Genomic DNA, 16,668 nt, shown 5'->3' with positions numbered 1-16,668 from the left:
TTCTAGAGCAGCACAATAAAAAAAAAGAGGGGTTTATGGTACATCTAGGTGACACAGTGGATAGAGCATTGATCCTGGAGTCAAGAGGACCTAAATTCAAATCTAGTCTCAGACATTTAATACCTGTCCTTTAAACCATTTTTTAGAGCAATTTAATACTATGCCCAAAGGGCTTTAAAATTGTGCATTCCCTTTGAACCCAACAATATAATTATTAGGTGTGTATCCCAAAACTATTTTCAAAGGAGGAGGGGAGTGGATGTGGGAAGAACTTATTTGTACAAAAAAATGTGTGATAATTTTTTATGAGGTCAAAAAAAATAAGAAATTCAAGGGCTGTCTAACAATTGGGGAAAGGCTGAACAAGTTGCAGTATATGAATGTAATGAATAATAAATAATGTTCTGTACAAAATGAGAAGCAGGCTTAATATCAAAAACTTTGGAAAGACTTACATGAACTGATGCAAAGTGAAGAGAGCAGAACCAAGTCAATATCATATTCAATAATAGTCATAAAGTATGATGATCAATAGTGAATTACTTAGCTATTCTGATCAGTTAAAAGATCTAAGTTAATTCTAAAGGTCACATGATAAGCACTACACCAGAGCTATCTACATCCAGAGAAATATATAGAGCTTTAATGAAGATTGAAGTACACTATTTTTTCATTTTATTTTTGTCTGCATGTTTCTGTCTTTTCTTTCAAATCATAAATAATATGGAAATGTGACGTTCATGATCATACATAACCTAAATCAAATTGCTTAACAACTCAGGGAAGAGAAGGAGGAAATGAAGGGAGAGAATTTAGAACTCATTTTTTAAAAATATGAATGTTAAAAATTGTCTCTAAAAGTAATTTGGAAAACAATTAAATATTATTTTAAAAAGAAACAGAAAAATATTATTTTAAGAAAAGAAACTTGCTATTATATTTAAAAAAGAAAATCAAACTTAAGGATATTGACTTAGAAAATCACATAAACCTTATCTATGCTTTATTATTTATTTAAAATTGTATTTTGTTAATATTATATTATTCTTATTCTTCAGTAATGTAATCTCATTCTTCTGTACTTGAGAACTGCCCATGTGAATGACTCCTCTACTTTACCCCATTTGTTTTGCTTGACTATGAATAGTTGTTGCGAGAAACTATTTTTCTCTCTGTTAAGCATTTTACCATTATATCATATAATTCCTTCCCTGAAAGTTCATATATAAATATGTGTGTATATATATATATATATATATATATATATATATATATGTATGTATATGTATTTTATGGAAATAACATTTAATTAACCATAACTTCCTTTTTTGTAGATTATAATGCATTCATCTATTAAATAATTATTTTATTTTGAAAGAATGATATTAAATATTTGGCTCCTTATATTTGTGAAGATAATAATTGCTATTCTAATTTCTACTCCTTTTAATGTAATTAGTTGGTTTATCCCTCCACAACCCAATCGGGACAGTCTTCCTAGTTCTTGAGCCAATAAAGGAGGAGAGAAATGGCCCAGAGTTAATTAGTACCAGTGGTGGTGTTTCCTTGGAATAGAAAAATATATAACATAACATAACATAACATAACATAACATAACATAACATAACATAACATAATTAATATAATATAACATATAATATATAATGATATGGTATGGTGTGATATGATGTGATATAATGTGATATGGCATGATATGATGATATGATATGATAATATGTCATAAACATAATTTAATCAGAGAAAAATACAATGTAACTTCCATGAGCATTTTATTGTGGACACTTTAATATTAATGCTGGCTAATTTTCATTAAATATTGATCATTACTTTATTTTGATTCCTGATATTGAACTTGGAGAACACCAAAATGTCTAATTCATTTTTATATAAATTTCCTCTAGTTACATTCCCTTCATCAATTTTAATATACAAATAGACATACACATACATACATTTTTAAAAATCCCAGATAAGGAATTCTTACATTTATCCCAATTAAATTTCATTTTATTTGATTTTACTCAGCATCCTAAATTTCTGCAATTTTCCTGGATTCTGAATCTCATCTCATATATTGGTTAACTCTCCCAGCTTCATGTCATGCACAAATTATGTTTGCCAATCATGATTTCCTTAAATCTTTGTTAAAAAATCTTAATAAAATAAGGCCAAAGATAGATCAACAAAATATTTCACAAGACCTCTGGGCAAACTGACAAGAATCCAGTCATTAATACTCTTTGTGTCTGGGTATTCAACTAGTTTCAAGTCTTCTTAACTACACAGTCCATTATCAAAATCAGGGAGGTGCAGCAATTGAGCTGTGGGAGCAGATCATAATTGCTACCAATTTGTCTAAGGATAGCTCAGTAGACAATGTATAAAAGCAATGAAACCACATATTATTGAGCTTATGTTTTAGTTGTAGAACAACAGAGAAATAGTTGAAATGAAAATACCTGGATGGAAAAGATGCATTCATGTAGATTTAAAAAGAACATACACAATTAACTTTACTTTTTTCTAAGTTTTATTTTTCAAAATAATGAACTTGGAAATTATTACCTACATTTCATTGAATTATAGAATTTTAACATCTATTTAATGACTATAATTCCAAATAATTTGCTTCAAAATAATGAACATTGGAAATTAGGGGAAGTAATTTGCAATTGTTCATATATATATTAAAGTATCTATACCTACAGTTTACTATATAGTAATCATGCATATATACATAATAGTTGTTTATATAGGCAAAAATATAAACGTAAGTTTATACTAAAAAGCTATATACTTTTATGTCTAAAGAAATATCTCAAATTAATGAATCATTAAATTTCAAATTGTTCTTTATATTAAATTCAGATAGTAAATGAATTTAATCAACAAAGTACCCTTGTTTCCCAAAGTGTATTTGCCTGCATCATGTAATAAATTAGCTTTGGCAAGAGTGGATGTTTGGCACTGTGCCTAGAAAACCTGATGGCTTTAAAGAACTAAAGTGATAACATTAAACAGTCAAATTGAGTACCATTTAACTAAATTCTCATCAGACCTTAAATACATTTCTATATTATGAAAATGCTTGAAAACACATATAATATGGTTGGATTGGTCCATTGTTTTTCACATGTATAACATGGAACAACTGAAAAGAAGTCTAAGAAAAAAATAATTTAAATTAGTTGATTACTATAAAAATATTTCTATTCTCTCTTCTTATGCTCCTAGGTTGACATGTCAATATGCCTGTTGGCAGAACTCAGGGCATCTATAACCCTAGGCTATTATAGAAAAAATAGAAAGACAAGAAGAGAACAAAAAAGAGTACAGAAAAGGGTAAGGATTTGAAAAGTCATTAACATGTCATATTATTATGGCAAAATAAAGATAAGGGCAGAAAAAATATCATTCTGTATGGAAGTTATAGTTTTGGGTACATAAAAGTTAGTTGTATTCAAGTCTTAGTTATCTAATAAAACATTCAAAATTACCAAGAACTTGTTCTTATGCCTTTAAATTGTTTTAGCAGTTTAATGAAATATTTTGTCAGGTGGATCCAATTCAAGATTTCATTCAACCTAACTTCTGACTTATAATTGTTTCATAATTTTGTTTTTGTCTTTTGAATTTCGTTTAAAGGCTCTCTTCTAGTCACATCTGTCATGACATCCACCTTGAGAATCCTTTCCTTATCTTTGATTCACATAATAAATTATTGAAGATTCATGTGACTTAAGGTAGAGCTGAGAACAAAGGCAAATCTGGATATGAACCTGATAGCTAGAACTATACCTTCTACCTACAAGCTATTTCAGCTTTTGAGTACTAGATGAATTACTAAAGACATAGAGCAGTGGCCAAAACACTTGATTTTGCAACAATGAGTATGGGTTAAAACCCAACTCAATGAACTTGAGATTATTATCTCTTTTGGTCTCATTTTCCTTTGTATAAAATGAAAATCTTGATTTAGATGATTTCTATAGCCTTTTATAATGCTAAACTTATGATCCTATGTCATGAAAAGAAAGGATTTATACATGGCTAAATAATTAAAATATATTTCTGATTTGATTGATAGTTCTTAAGTTGATAATTCATGGAACTGAAAAGATGTTAGAAATATTTTTTTTAAAGTCAGAGAATTCGAGAGGGAAATAAATATAGTCAAGATTATGTTTTGGAGCAGAATCTGAATCTTCCATATTCTAATCCATCTCTATTTTCACTAGTTATCAGGCATTATTTGGAAGTTATAATCTTTTTTGTAAATTTTGCCTGAATACTTGCCACCAAACTATAAATTTGAATATATATATGTATATATTTATATATTATCAATGTAAATAATTTGCATTATATGCAATTTATGCCAGCTGCTGAGAGCAGTTGGTAAATTTTCATTAGAACTCAAACAAACGCTACAAAATCAGGAATTGATTTATCACTTTGTTGATTGTCCAAACTTAAGAAAGTGACTGATAAAATGTTAATAATGTAGGTTAGAGAGTTAATAATGTAGTATTAGAGTTAATTTTTAAATTTTCACCATTATATCACTGATTATGTCCATTCATTTGTTTTTACATGTACTTTCTGGCAAACTTAGTGAACTTGCTCTTACATTTGCTATATTTATTCTCCCTGAAGCAACTTTTTTTTCCCAATCATGTGGATGGAATCATTGATTTAGAGTGGGTAAAAGGTCACTAATCTTACCCATTCATTTTATAGGCAAGGAAAATGAGACTGAGAGAGATTAAGTGATAACCCAATGACACTCAAGAAGGAAGTTATAAAGTCAGGATTTAAATCCAGGTCTTTTAATACCAGATCCAACACTTTTTTTCCCCTGACTGTTCCTAGATATATTTAAAATCAAAGAGAGAGAGAGAGAGAGAGAGAGAGAGAGAGAGAGAGAGAGAGAGAGAGACTGATTGATAGGTGCTTGAGAAGGAGTAATTCTTTAAGACCAACAATCATTGATGCATTAATGAAATAATATGAGTATTCAGGAATGTAGAATCCCACAAAAAGTTATACTTGCAGATAAAATTTCTTTATGAAACTATATGTTATAGAATTCATGAAAAGACCTTATAAGTATTCAGCTACTTTGAGATAATACTCTGATAGAACAGTTCAAAAACTCTGGGAGAAAGGGTAGTTTTTAAAGGGAAATAAATTCCTTCTAATCTGTACTGAAGAGCCTTTATAATAAATCACTGTTATTTCCCCAATTATCATTAAAACTGCTCTTCAAAAGTGAAATAATTTCAGTGAAGCTTCAAGATTCTATGTTAGGAATTCAGGACACTCATGATGATATTGTGAGTACTCTCTTGACCTTTGTTTTAACATTGAAGAGATTCCTGAATTTATATGATCCAATTTTATTCTGCTTTCTCTTAAGCCAAAAGATTATGAGAAACATTTTCATAGTACATAATTGTATGATATAATATGGCATAATATAAACCTTATATCCTTCAACAAAGGAAAAAAAGATTTCTTCATTGAGATTTTATTTCTTTTGCTTCATAAAGAAGTATCATCACAATCCTGGGAATAGAGAGGTAGAAAAACTAAGTTTCTAGCCATATAAGACAATCCATCTCTAAATAAACATACTCAAGTTTTTTTTTCCATGAAAGTAATATTTATTTGTATGACCATATATTATACAAGAAGGCATTGTGACAGATGAACTTTCTTACACAAAGAAACTTTAGTAGTAGATCTTAAGATCACAGTTCCTAGGGGCAGCTAGGTGGCATAGAGGATAAAGCACTGGCTTGGAGTCAGGAGTACCTGGGTTCAAATCTGGTCTCAGACACTTAATAATTACCTAGCTGTGTGGCCTTGGGCAAGCCACTTAACCCCATTTGCCTTGCCAAAAAAAAACATAAAAGAAAAGATTACAGTTCCTGGAGGAGTAAACCTGCCAACCAGGTAACCACCCAACAGACCCTTAGTCTCATAGATGTATTCTTTAGGGAACAGCTAATTACTTCTAGTAAGGATTCAAAGTAAAATTCTGAAGGCATACATTTCATCTTCCCATAGTAGTATACTTCCCATTAACATCAGTAAGCCCATTTCCAATTAGGTTTAAAATGGGATATTTAACAAGGTAGTTTAAAAAGAACAATTGTTTTTAAAAAATTAAAAAAAAACCTCTTGGCAAGCTTGTGCCATAAGTACACATACAGTCATGAGAGACTGGGTCTACATATAAAGAACACATTGATGGTCAAAGGGTAAATACGTCACTTTTGGTTACTGGATATCATTTCTTAAATCTATATCTGAAAGTCTTCCTTAATAAAAAGGATCATGCTCTGTAAAGCTGCTTCCCCCCTCAAATAGCTTTCTTTCTGTATTCTTATTTCCCTATATGTAGTAACTGAGGAGCCTATTTCTTCTCAAATACTCCCCAAAAAATGTAGGAATGATTAAGAATTAGCTGTCAAAGAAAATAGAGTGAGAACAGAGACCAGTGAAAGACTTCATTCTAAATAAACACAAGTTGACAGAAAATAAGGCAGAAATCTGGTAGAGGTAATGGTGAAGAGGTGGGTAGGGGCCATTATGGACAGGATCTAGCAACACCAAGTCAACAGGTGAATGATTCCTTTGTGGGACTGCATTACAACATGGAAGGTGCATAAAAAAGGAGAGGGGAACAGAGAGATAGAGTAGTGAGTGATGCATGGAATCAAATAAAAGGCTAGCAATGACTAAAAAGTGATCACTGTGATATTGGAAAGAGAAGAGACTAGAGGGTACAGGGCAAGGAGTAGAGGGGGAAATATTAAAAATAGAGTAGAAAGGATGCATTGCTTTGGATGTGTGAAGGAGTTTCTCTGATGAATGCTTTATGAGTGGAGAGAAAGTTGGTGAAGGGAGATGAACATCTGATAAATAAGGCTCCAGGAGATTTGGTGCTGAAAAATCTTCTCCCGGGAACTGGAAAGTAAGACCCCTTGAAGGTAACTGGCACCTAGAAAAGTGGGAGAGCATGATCATAGGGAGGTTATTTCTAGGTACATTAAACTGAAGGTAAGCAACAGAGAAAATAGATGAGTAGTGGGCTGCATAATTAGAGAGGTGCTGTGTTCAGACTAATTAGGGCACTAATCTGCTGCTGGTAGAATTGTGAACTTATCTAACCATTCTAAAGATCAATTGGAGCTATGCTCAAAATCCTATAAAACCACACATAATCTTTGATGCAGAAATACCAACAATAGGTCCTAAAATAGTGTTCTTTCTACCACCTGCAATAATTGGCATTATCCTGGAAATAACAGAAGAGAAGAATCCATGGAGCATACTCTACAAAGCAGTGTAGGCTTCCTGGAAGGAAGATGAGAGAATAGATTACATGGAAGTTTTTGCTAGTGTGAAGAATACAAAGAAAAGAAATGGTCCAGATAATTATAGGTGTCATTAATTACAGAATGAAGGTTTAGAAAGCCAACAGAAAGAAAAGAGGGATAATGAAGAGACATAAGGAAATATTTTGTGCAAGGGGACAAAGCATAATTATAATCCAAAACCAAGGAACAGTAAAATTAAAATGAGTTCATGATTTAGATATAAAAGGTAATATCATAAACAAATTATTAGAGCATGGGAAACATTATCTCTTAAATCTATGGATTGGGGAAGAATTTATGACCAAACAAGAAAAAGAGAACATTAGGGGATTTAAAATGGATAATTTTGATTAGGTTAAATTAAATTAAAAAGGTTTTGCAGGAAGAAAACCAATACAATCAAGTGAAGACTTGTTTCTGCCATATTCATCTGATTCCTAAAACACATTGGTTTATCATAGCAGAAAATCTTACTCAGAGAGAAATAGTCATAAAAATAACTATGAGGGTTAAACTAAGATTCTTAGGATAGAATAAATGTTCCATTACTCAACTTGGACTTCATTCTGATCTCATGAGAATATAGTGGAGACAAGAATGCTCGCTTCAGTCAGAAGACTTAGCTTTAATACTTGGCTTAAAAAATTGCCAGCTCTATTGTCATACTAAAATTAGTCTCCTGAGCATAAATATCAGTTAATAAAAAATTATCAAATGCCTACAATGGGTCATGTACTGCATTGAAAATACAGAAAAAGGCAAAAGACAGTCCTTGGCCTCAAGAAGATTACAGTCTAATGAAAAAGTTAATGTGGTATTGGCACAAGAGAATACCTCAAGAGAATAATGTAATAGGAAAATTAAGTAAGTATAAAATTACTTTATATATGTGAGCCATGTAGAAGTTCATTATTTTTTCTTGTTTCCTAGTTAAATTTTATTGCTTCCTTGTGAACAAACTCTATTCAAACAGATTATCAATAGCTGAGATTTAACTGATTTGCGTACAATTCCTTAACCAGGATATATAACCAAAAAATGACTCAGATTTTGATATTCTTTCATGTTCTTTAATTAGTTACTGGAAAGAAAGCTATTAGAGATATAGACTATTTGTCTTCAGGTATGCATTGAACCATATGACTTCTAATATTCCAATTATTAGGTTTTATATTTCTACAATCTTTGACATTTCTGTTTCTCTCACCTTCCACTTCCAATAAATTATTGTGCTGGTATGCGTTATCAGTTGTCAAGTTCAGAACTGTTACTTTCATAATTTCTCTTCTATCAGCCCCCTTTCTTATTTCTAATTAAACTAATCTTATGTTGACCTCATCTCTTCTTTTCTATCACAATTTTAACTGCCCCTCAACTGTTTTTTCCTACTATATTATGAAAATTATTCCATTATTCTACTTAAGAACTTAGACTAACTCCTAACTGCCTATGAAATAATAAATAAACTTCTGATTTTGGTATTCAAGACCCACAACTAGTTTCAGCTTTTGCAGACTTTACCCATATTTTTACCCTACAGATTCTTCGAAGCTTTACTAATTTCCCTTATACTCATTCTGTCCTCTCCCATAAAAATGCCTTGGCTCACTGTTTGTCCCATGCCTCCTTATGATTCTCCCTATGCTTTATTAAAGTCTGTCCTTTCCTTCAAAACATAATTCAAGTACTCTCCATAAAGTCTTCTGTATGTCCTTTCCCTTCGTAGGAGCTAAAAGTAAATGTAATCTCTTAAAATTTCTTATCATCCTTTGTAAAATAAACATGACATAAGTAACATATATAGTTATTTTTATGTATTTTCCCATATTTTTATTGATGAATTATTTGATAATGGGCTATGTACCTCATTAATATTGAATTAAATTGAAGCAAATCAAATCAAATCAATTTCATCCTTCTTAGGCTATCTCTTTTTTTTAGTCTATCTCTTAATAGTTATTTTGCTCCTAGAAGGAAGATACTTCCTTTGTTACCCCTAAGAAGTACCCTGGGTCTTTTCATATTTCTCACTTCCTCACTATAAAAAATCCTAGTTCCATATAAGACTATTTAAATGATTTTTAAGAGCTCAAAGGATCACATTTTTTTTAGTTTTTTTTTTTTTTTTTTTGCAAGGCAAATGGGGTTAAGTGGCTTGCACAAGGCCACACAGCTAGGTAATTATTAAGTGTCTGAGACCGGATTTGAACCCAGGTACTACTGACTCCAGGGCCGGTGCTTTATCCACTACACCACCTAGCTGCCCCTCTTTGACCCCTTTTTAATGATTCAGGTATCTATTTTTTTTAAAATATGAAATGCTTCACAGATTTGCATGTCATCTATATACATGGGCCATGCTAATCTTCTCTGTATCAGTTCAGTTTTAATATATGTGCTGCCAAAGTAAGTACTCAATTATCTCTTGATTGGTAGAGAAATCTGTTCCACAAAAATGCAACCCAATTTTCTGAAAAAAAAAATGATAATCCCTTGCATTTTTATGTTTTTCATGTATTTCTAAACAAATCTACAATTATTTTCTTAATAAGCTTACAGCCTTCCAAAGATTCCTTAAGATAAGTAGGTGGGGCTTCATCTCTCTCTTTGTCTCTCTTTCTCCATCTTTATCTCTCTTATAAAGAGGGAACTAAATCTGAAATTTCTACTGCAAGTCTTATTTTATTTACAGTTCAGCTTAGAGAGTTGTATAGAGCCTTGGGAAGTTAAGTAACCTCCCAAAGTTCACAGCCAACATGGGTCAACCTGGACCTTGAACTCAATGATCCTGGCTTGTGGGTAAATTCTCTAAAGCTATACTTTTCTGGAGTCATTACAGTCCTATAATATAAAATTCAAAAATGGATGAAGAATGAGATAACATTGACTAAAAAAAGATGAAAAACTCCCGAAAGGCCAAATTCTTTTAGCTGGAGCAAAAAACAATAGTAACACTTGGAGGTGAAAGGATGGACAAAGAGGGAATGCTCAAAGATTAGTCCAACGATGAGGGCAGTCCTGTGGGAGAATGGTGACATGCCATTAACAAATGACTGTTCCTCCCTGTTCCCCTCAGGAATTTTTTTTTAAAAAGTCAGTTTTAGGAAAGAGAGCAAACCATGGATATATGACATACATGGGGTCTGATGAGAGATATGGGTCATGCAGTGGATTAAAATATAATGAAGTAATATTAAGTGAATTTTAATTCCCATAATAGCAAATAAAATTATCATCATCATCATTATCATCATCATCATCATCATCATCATGATTATAATTATATAACAATTATTCTGCAAAGATCTGAAAACACTTTACTTAACTCAGTTGATACTCTGCTTTTGAAGCAGATCTTAATATTCTTATGATACTTTTGAGGGAAAAAAAGACTAAAATACATTGTAACTTTCCTTTACACAGCAAACATACAAGATTTGAACTTGTCTTTCTGACTCTGTCTCCAGAACTTTATACACTATATCTCAAAAAAATACCTTCTGGTCCCTGATTTAAAATATCCTGGAGAAACCAGTCAACATCCTTGTTTTTTATCTCAAGATTTGACTATTCTCTAACAGTTCTATATAATAAAAAAGAAAGTTTTAGAACCCCATGACAAACTGCTTTTAATTTAGCATACTCATACATAGGATACTTTTAGGATACTCATAACAACTTTATCCTCTTGGACCATGGGGGGAGAATGGTCAGATATAAAACATTTTCATTTTTACTTCTTGCAAGGGGCTGGGATTGGATGGCCTGTCCCAGACCATAGGGCCAGGTGGATGCTGGGCCTAAGGGGTGGTATGTGGGCTCAGGGCCTCAGCCCCAGGGCCAGGGATCTGTCTGTTGTGTCACTCAACTACCCTACAGCATATTTAAGAAGAGGGACAGAGTGAAAGGAGAAAGAAAATATAGGATATGGTAGTGGGGAAATACAAATGGAAGGAGTTAACGATCAGCAATGGTAACAGTGGGAAAATATGGAAGTAGCTTTTGTAATGGACTTAACCTAAAGAATGTGATCCAAGGGGCGGCTAGGTGGCTCAGTGGATAAAGCACTGGTCCTAGAGTCCGGAGTACCTGGGTTCAAATCCAGTCTCAGACACTTAATAATTACCTAGCTGTGTGGCCTTGGGCAAGCCACTTAACCCCATTTGCCCTGCAAAAACCTAAAAAAAAAACCCAGAAAAATGTGACCCACTGGCGACAGAGCTGGAAGTGATGGAACACAGACTGAAGCACAGTTATTATTATTATTATTATTATTATTATTATTATTATTATTTTGGGGTAGGGGATTTGCAGGGCAAATGGGGCTGGGTGGCTTGCCTGGAGTCACACAGCTGAGTGATTCTTGAGTGTCTGAAGCTGGATTTGGACCCAGGTGCTCCTGGCTCCAGGGCCAGTGGTCCGTCCCCTGCACTACCTGGCTGCACATATTTTTTTTAATTTTCCTTTTCCTTTTTTTCTCTTTCCTTTACTTTATTGCTCATGCAGGTCTATACATTTTTGGGGAGAGGGGGGTATTATGTTTACTCTTAAACAAGAATATTTTAGCAATGTATAAAAAAAACATCATTTGTACAAAAATAAGAAAAAATAAATAAAAAAACAACTTTATCCTCATCCCAATCTTCCAAATTTTTTTCTGATAATTAAGATTCCTTTCATACAGCTATCTGCAGAATGAGGAAGATGGTATTCAATGAAATCCTAATCCTAAGATTCATCATGATGGGAAGATGACATTGGATTGTTGAAAGCTTTTCAGAAAAATAAAACAAAACAAAAAAAATCAAATTCTTTCAGCTGCTATCAAGCTGGAGAAGCTTTGAGTATGAACCTGGCAAAGTATTCTATGTCTGTTTTCCAAGGACTAGAATGGATAGGTTTATCACCAGAAGATTCATTACTGGGCAATGAAATATTTTTAGTGGCAGCCCACTAAGACATTTTTCTTAAGAGAGAGAGAGTTCTTTAATCTGTTTAAGCAAAGGAAAATTGTACACAAAGAAATTACACATCATGATAGTACCAATATAATATATAGTAAATAAAATCTTTCATAATCTAGAACAAATGAATTTATATTTATTCCAGAGACTTTAAGAAAAATTTGCAGACAAAAATAATTCTTTATGCTAACATAAGTAACAGTTTTTCATTGCATATTATAGAAAATAGTTTTACTGTTCAATCAATGATTTAGGACTTGGGAGAAAAGTGGGATTTTACTCTCTTTTTAGCAGAAAATATTCTAGCCTCAAAAGACATGAGCACCATAAAAATATTTTAATGTCTCTGGACTTCCTCAGCTTTAAAATGAGATAATTATACTAGATGATCTGAACTTTTGTAGCCCTGATGTAATTAACTGTGTGGTTATGGAAATGTCTCTTTTTCTTTAAATAGTTACATATGTGTGTATGTGTTTTACATATATATATATATATATATATATATATATATATATATATATATATATACACATATATATTTGTGTGTATATAAATATATCTTATTTGGAGAGTATACTAGAAAAAACATAAAATCTTTTGTATCCATTAAATTCTATTCCTTGGCTTTTATCAAACTTTTCATGTCCAAATTTTCCATAACTTTATGCCTCCTCCAAGATCACAGTGGTGGCAAGAGAGAGGAACGAGATTTGCTATCAGCTCTCAGTAGTCTGCTTTAAAAATTTTCTCCTTGATTTGGAGCTCTGGAATTTGGCTATAATATTCATTTTGAATCTCTTAAAAGATAAATTGGTAGATCTTTCAAATTTGATTTTTCCCTCTGGTTCTAGAATATTAGCTGGAAAATAAAAGTTTTCCTGGATAATTTCTTGAAATATGATGTCTGGGTTCTTTTTTTTTTCTATCATGGATTTTAGGTGACCAAATAATTTTAAAATTATCTCTTTTGGATCTGTTTTCCAGGTTAGCTGTTGTTCCAATGAACTATTTCACAGTCTTCTATTTTTTTCATTCTTTTCATTTTGTTTTATTCTTTCTTGATTTCTCATGAAGTCATTACTTTTTTAAGGAATTATTTTCTTCAGAGAGCTTTTGTACTTCCTTTTCCATTTGAGCCATTCTTTTTAAAGCAGTCTTCTCATCATTGGCTTTTTGTATCTCTTTTACTATTTGGTCCAGTTTGTTTTTTAAAGATGTTATTTTCTTTTTTGAGTGACCATGAGCACTCTTTTCTGCCTTGGGACTGTGAGGAGGGTTCCTGCTCCCTTGGGACCACAAACTGATGTACTAGTGCTCCTCCTCTCCTTGGAACTGCCACCTAGGAGAGCAACATAGAGCTGAGTATGGGCAAAGCAACAGTGTCCTGCCTCAGTGCTAACAAAGAGAGTCCTGTTATCTCCTTCTGAGGAGATATTCAATCCCTCCCTACTCCTCCCCCTTACATTCTGAGGACTGAGGGCTCCAGAAGCAACTTCTACTGATGCTGTTTCAGTGACTTCCAAGTCCTGCTCCTGAGCACACTAGGATTATGCTCCACTCTCACCCAGATGCAACAGTCTTTCCCTACCAAGTTATTTTTGTGTCTGTGGAATGAGAAGTCTGAAAACTTTAACTGCTTCCACTGATTCTTTTGCCCCAAGGTTTGCTCCTAGTTTGTTGGGGTCCAGGTCTGAACTGAAGCATCCAGTGTTGGACTGTGCTCTTTTTGCATCCTGGTTAAACAGACCTTTTTTGGTTTCCTTCTAAATTGACTTGAACTGGAAAATTATTTCACTCTGTCTTTCTGTGACTTCTGTGACTCTTGACTTTCTTTAGTATCATTATTTGAAGGTATTTGAACAGATTTGGGGGAGAGCTTAGAAGAGACCCTGCCTTTACTCCTATCTTTTCTATATGTTTTCCTAATAACTATATTTACACTTAACTAGAAAATGTTTTCTACAGACTTTGTATTTTTAAACAGGAGAACAGGTTTTTCACATTGGGCTTTTTTAGTCCACTAAAGATTATAATAATCACTTCTGACTTACTGTATACACTAGGTTCATAATTGAGTACACCAAATCCCTGTCTTACAAACATTTTACTGTAATCACTAGTTTACAATAAGGTCACTGAATCCCTCTCTCACTATCTCAAACCAAATAGAATATCTGATATCAAAACAGCATCAGAATTAGGAACTAAGAGAGATAGTGGTAGTGCATAGTGGAAGAGAAAAAGTGTGTTTCAGAATGAAAAAGAAAAGAAAAATGTAATAAAAATAGATAGATTTCTATACTCCTCCCTTTATTCCTTGACCAGTCTAAATTTTCTCTTTTCCTGTCTTCAAAGTTAAATCTACAGATTTTAGAAGCTTATTCAGGAAAAAAAAATCTATCTTAGCTGGAAAAATGTTCTTATGCAATTAGAGGTAACAAGCACATCATTCCTGTTAAACGATGTTCCACGAATAAAGGGAATAGAGTTACATATTGTCAAAGGGTTCTTTTGTGTGGGAAGGAGATCTAGAAGACAAGTGCTAGACATGAAGCAAGCTTGCTTCTTTGATGGGGCCACAGATGGTAGGAGAGGAATTTGATATACTACAAAGCAAATTGGAAAGGCAAACCAGACATGGGTTTAGGAGGCCTAAATATGAAGCACAGTTATGATGACTAAGTCATGTAATTTTTTTTTAGGTTTTTTGCAAGGCAGATGGGGTTAAATGGCTTGCACAAGCCCACACAGCTAGGTAATTATTAAGTGCCTGAGACCAGATTTGAACCCAGGTACTCCTGATTCCAGGGCTGGTCCTTTATCCACTGAGCCACCTAGCTTCCCCAATAGTCATGTAATTTTGATCAAATCACTTCAACTCCTTGAATCTGTTTTTTTCATCTATAAAATGGAGATGATTCTAATGAACTCACATGATAGTTTAAAGGAAAACATTTCATAAAATATTAAATATTACTTTTCCTGTGACTTTTCCTCATAGCTTATTAGTTCAACTTCCTTGTTTGGCCTAATCTCATGGTACTTATGGAGGCTTGATATGTATTTGTTTTTGGTTTTTGCCTGTTTACTTTTATATGGCACTCATGACTTCTTCACTGGTTTTCTAGAAGTTAGGCTTGATTGACTGGATGGATTCCTCAAAATAAACTGTTACCAGGACTTCCAAAGGCCCCTCTTTAAACATTCACCTTTTACTTATTTCAATGTGGTTTTGACAAAGCACTTGTGCCAGGGAGGTAACATGTCTAATGACTAAAACACTGGAACTTGGGTTCAGACCTAGCTATTCTGTTTTTGGTGGGTGATCTTGGTCAAACTAATTAAAATTTCTGACCTCCATCTTTGTAATTGACAAAATGTTTAGTTTAAATCATTGATGTATTATGAATAATGAAATGATATAGTGTTTCTACCTAAATTTATTCAATTTTTTTATTTACTTATTTAGCAGAAGTTTCTTTTTAAATTGATATTATATTTTTCTAAATATATGTTATGAAAGTTTTTGCAATATTCATCCATATGCCTTTATACATTTTTAAGGTACAAAATTTCCTTCTAACATGCCTTCCCACCCCCACCCCCAGCAGCAAACAGGTTAATATTGTACATTCATAATTGTGTTGAACATGTTTACAGATTAGTCATTTTCAGTATGAAGAATTAGGATTAAGGGAAAAAATACATAAGAGACATTTTTTAAAAAGTGAGTGTAGTGTTCATCAAATTTTGGAAGATTTTTTTATTTGTTTTTCTTCCTCTGCTTGAGGATACCATTGTCCACAGCCAGTCTAAGAGGGTTGTCATTGCTCTTTGAACTACTGAGAGCAGCTGCATCCATCACAGTAGATCATCTCACAAAGTTACTGTTGTTAATTTGTACATTGTCCTCTTGGCTCTGCTCCTTTCTCTCAGCATTAGATCCTGCAATTTATTACACACTTCTCTAGAGTCTAACCATTTATGGTTTCATATCAAACAATAATATTGATGATATTCATGTAACATAACTTGTTTAATCATTCCTCAATTGATGGGCATCCCCTCAATTTCCAAATCTTTGCCAATACTAAAAAAGCTGCTATGAATATTTTGGAACATGTAAATTTTTCCATTTTTTATGATTTCTTCAGGATATAGGACTAGAATTGCAATTGCTGGGTCAAAAAGTATGATTAGTGTTATTACTCTTTGGGCATAGTTCCATATTGCTATCCAGAATGGAAGAATCACTTCACAACTCCACCAGCAATGCATTAATGTCCCAATCC

At 32.7% G+C, this 16,668-nt stretch overlaps 1 non-coding gene across 1 annotated transcript; it reads right to left on the bottom strand.

Annotated features, from left to right (window-relative positions):
- Positions 1-9,716: 9,716 nt before the first annotated feature.
- LOC141492469 (U6 spliceosomal RNA) lies at positions 9,717-9,823 on the bottom strand. Its single transcript, XR_012469934.1, has one exon. It is a non-coding gene; the product is annotated as a U6 spliceosomal RNA (small nuclear RNA).
- Between the last annotated feature and the right edge of the window lie 6,845 nt (positions 9,824-16,668).

The sequence above is a fragment of the Macrotis lagotis genome, chromosome 6 (assembly GCF_037893015.1).
Source record: "Macrotis lagotis isolate mMagLag1 chromosome 6, bilby.v1.9.chrom.fasta, whole genome shotgun sequence".
Lineage (NCBI taxonomy): Eukaryota > Metazoa > Chordata > Mammalia > Peramelemorphia > Peramelidae > Macrotis > Macrotis lagotis.
This window is presented reverse-complemented; position numbering and strand designations above follow the sequence as displayed.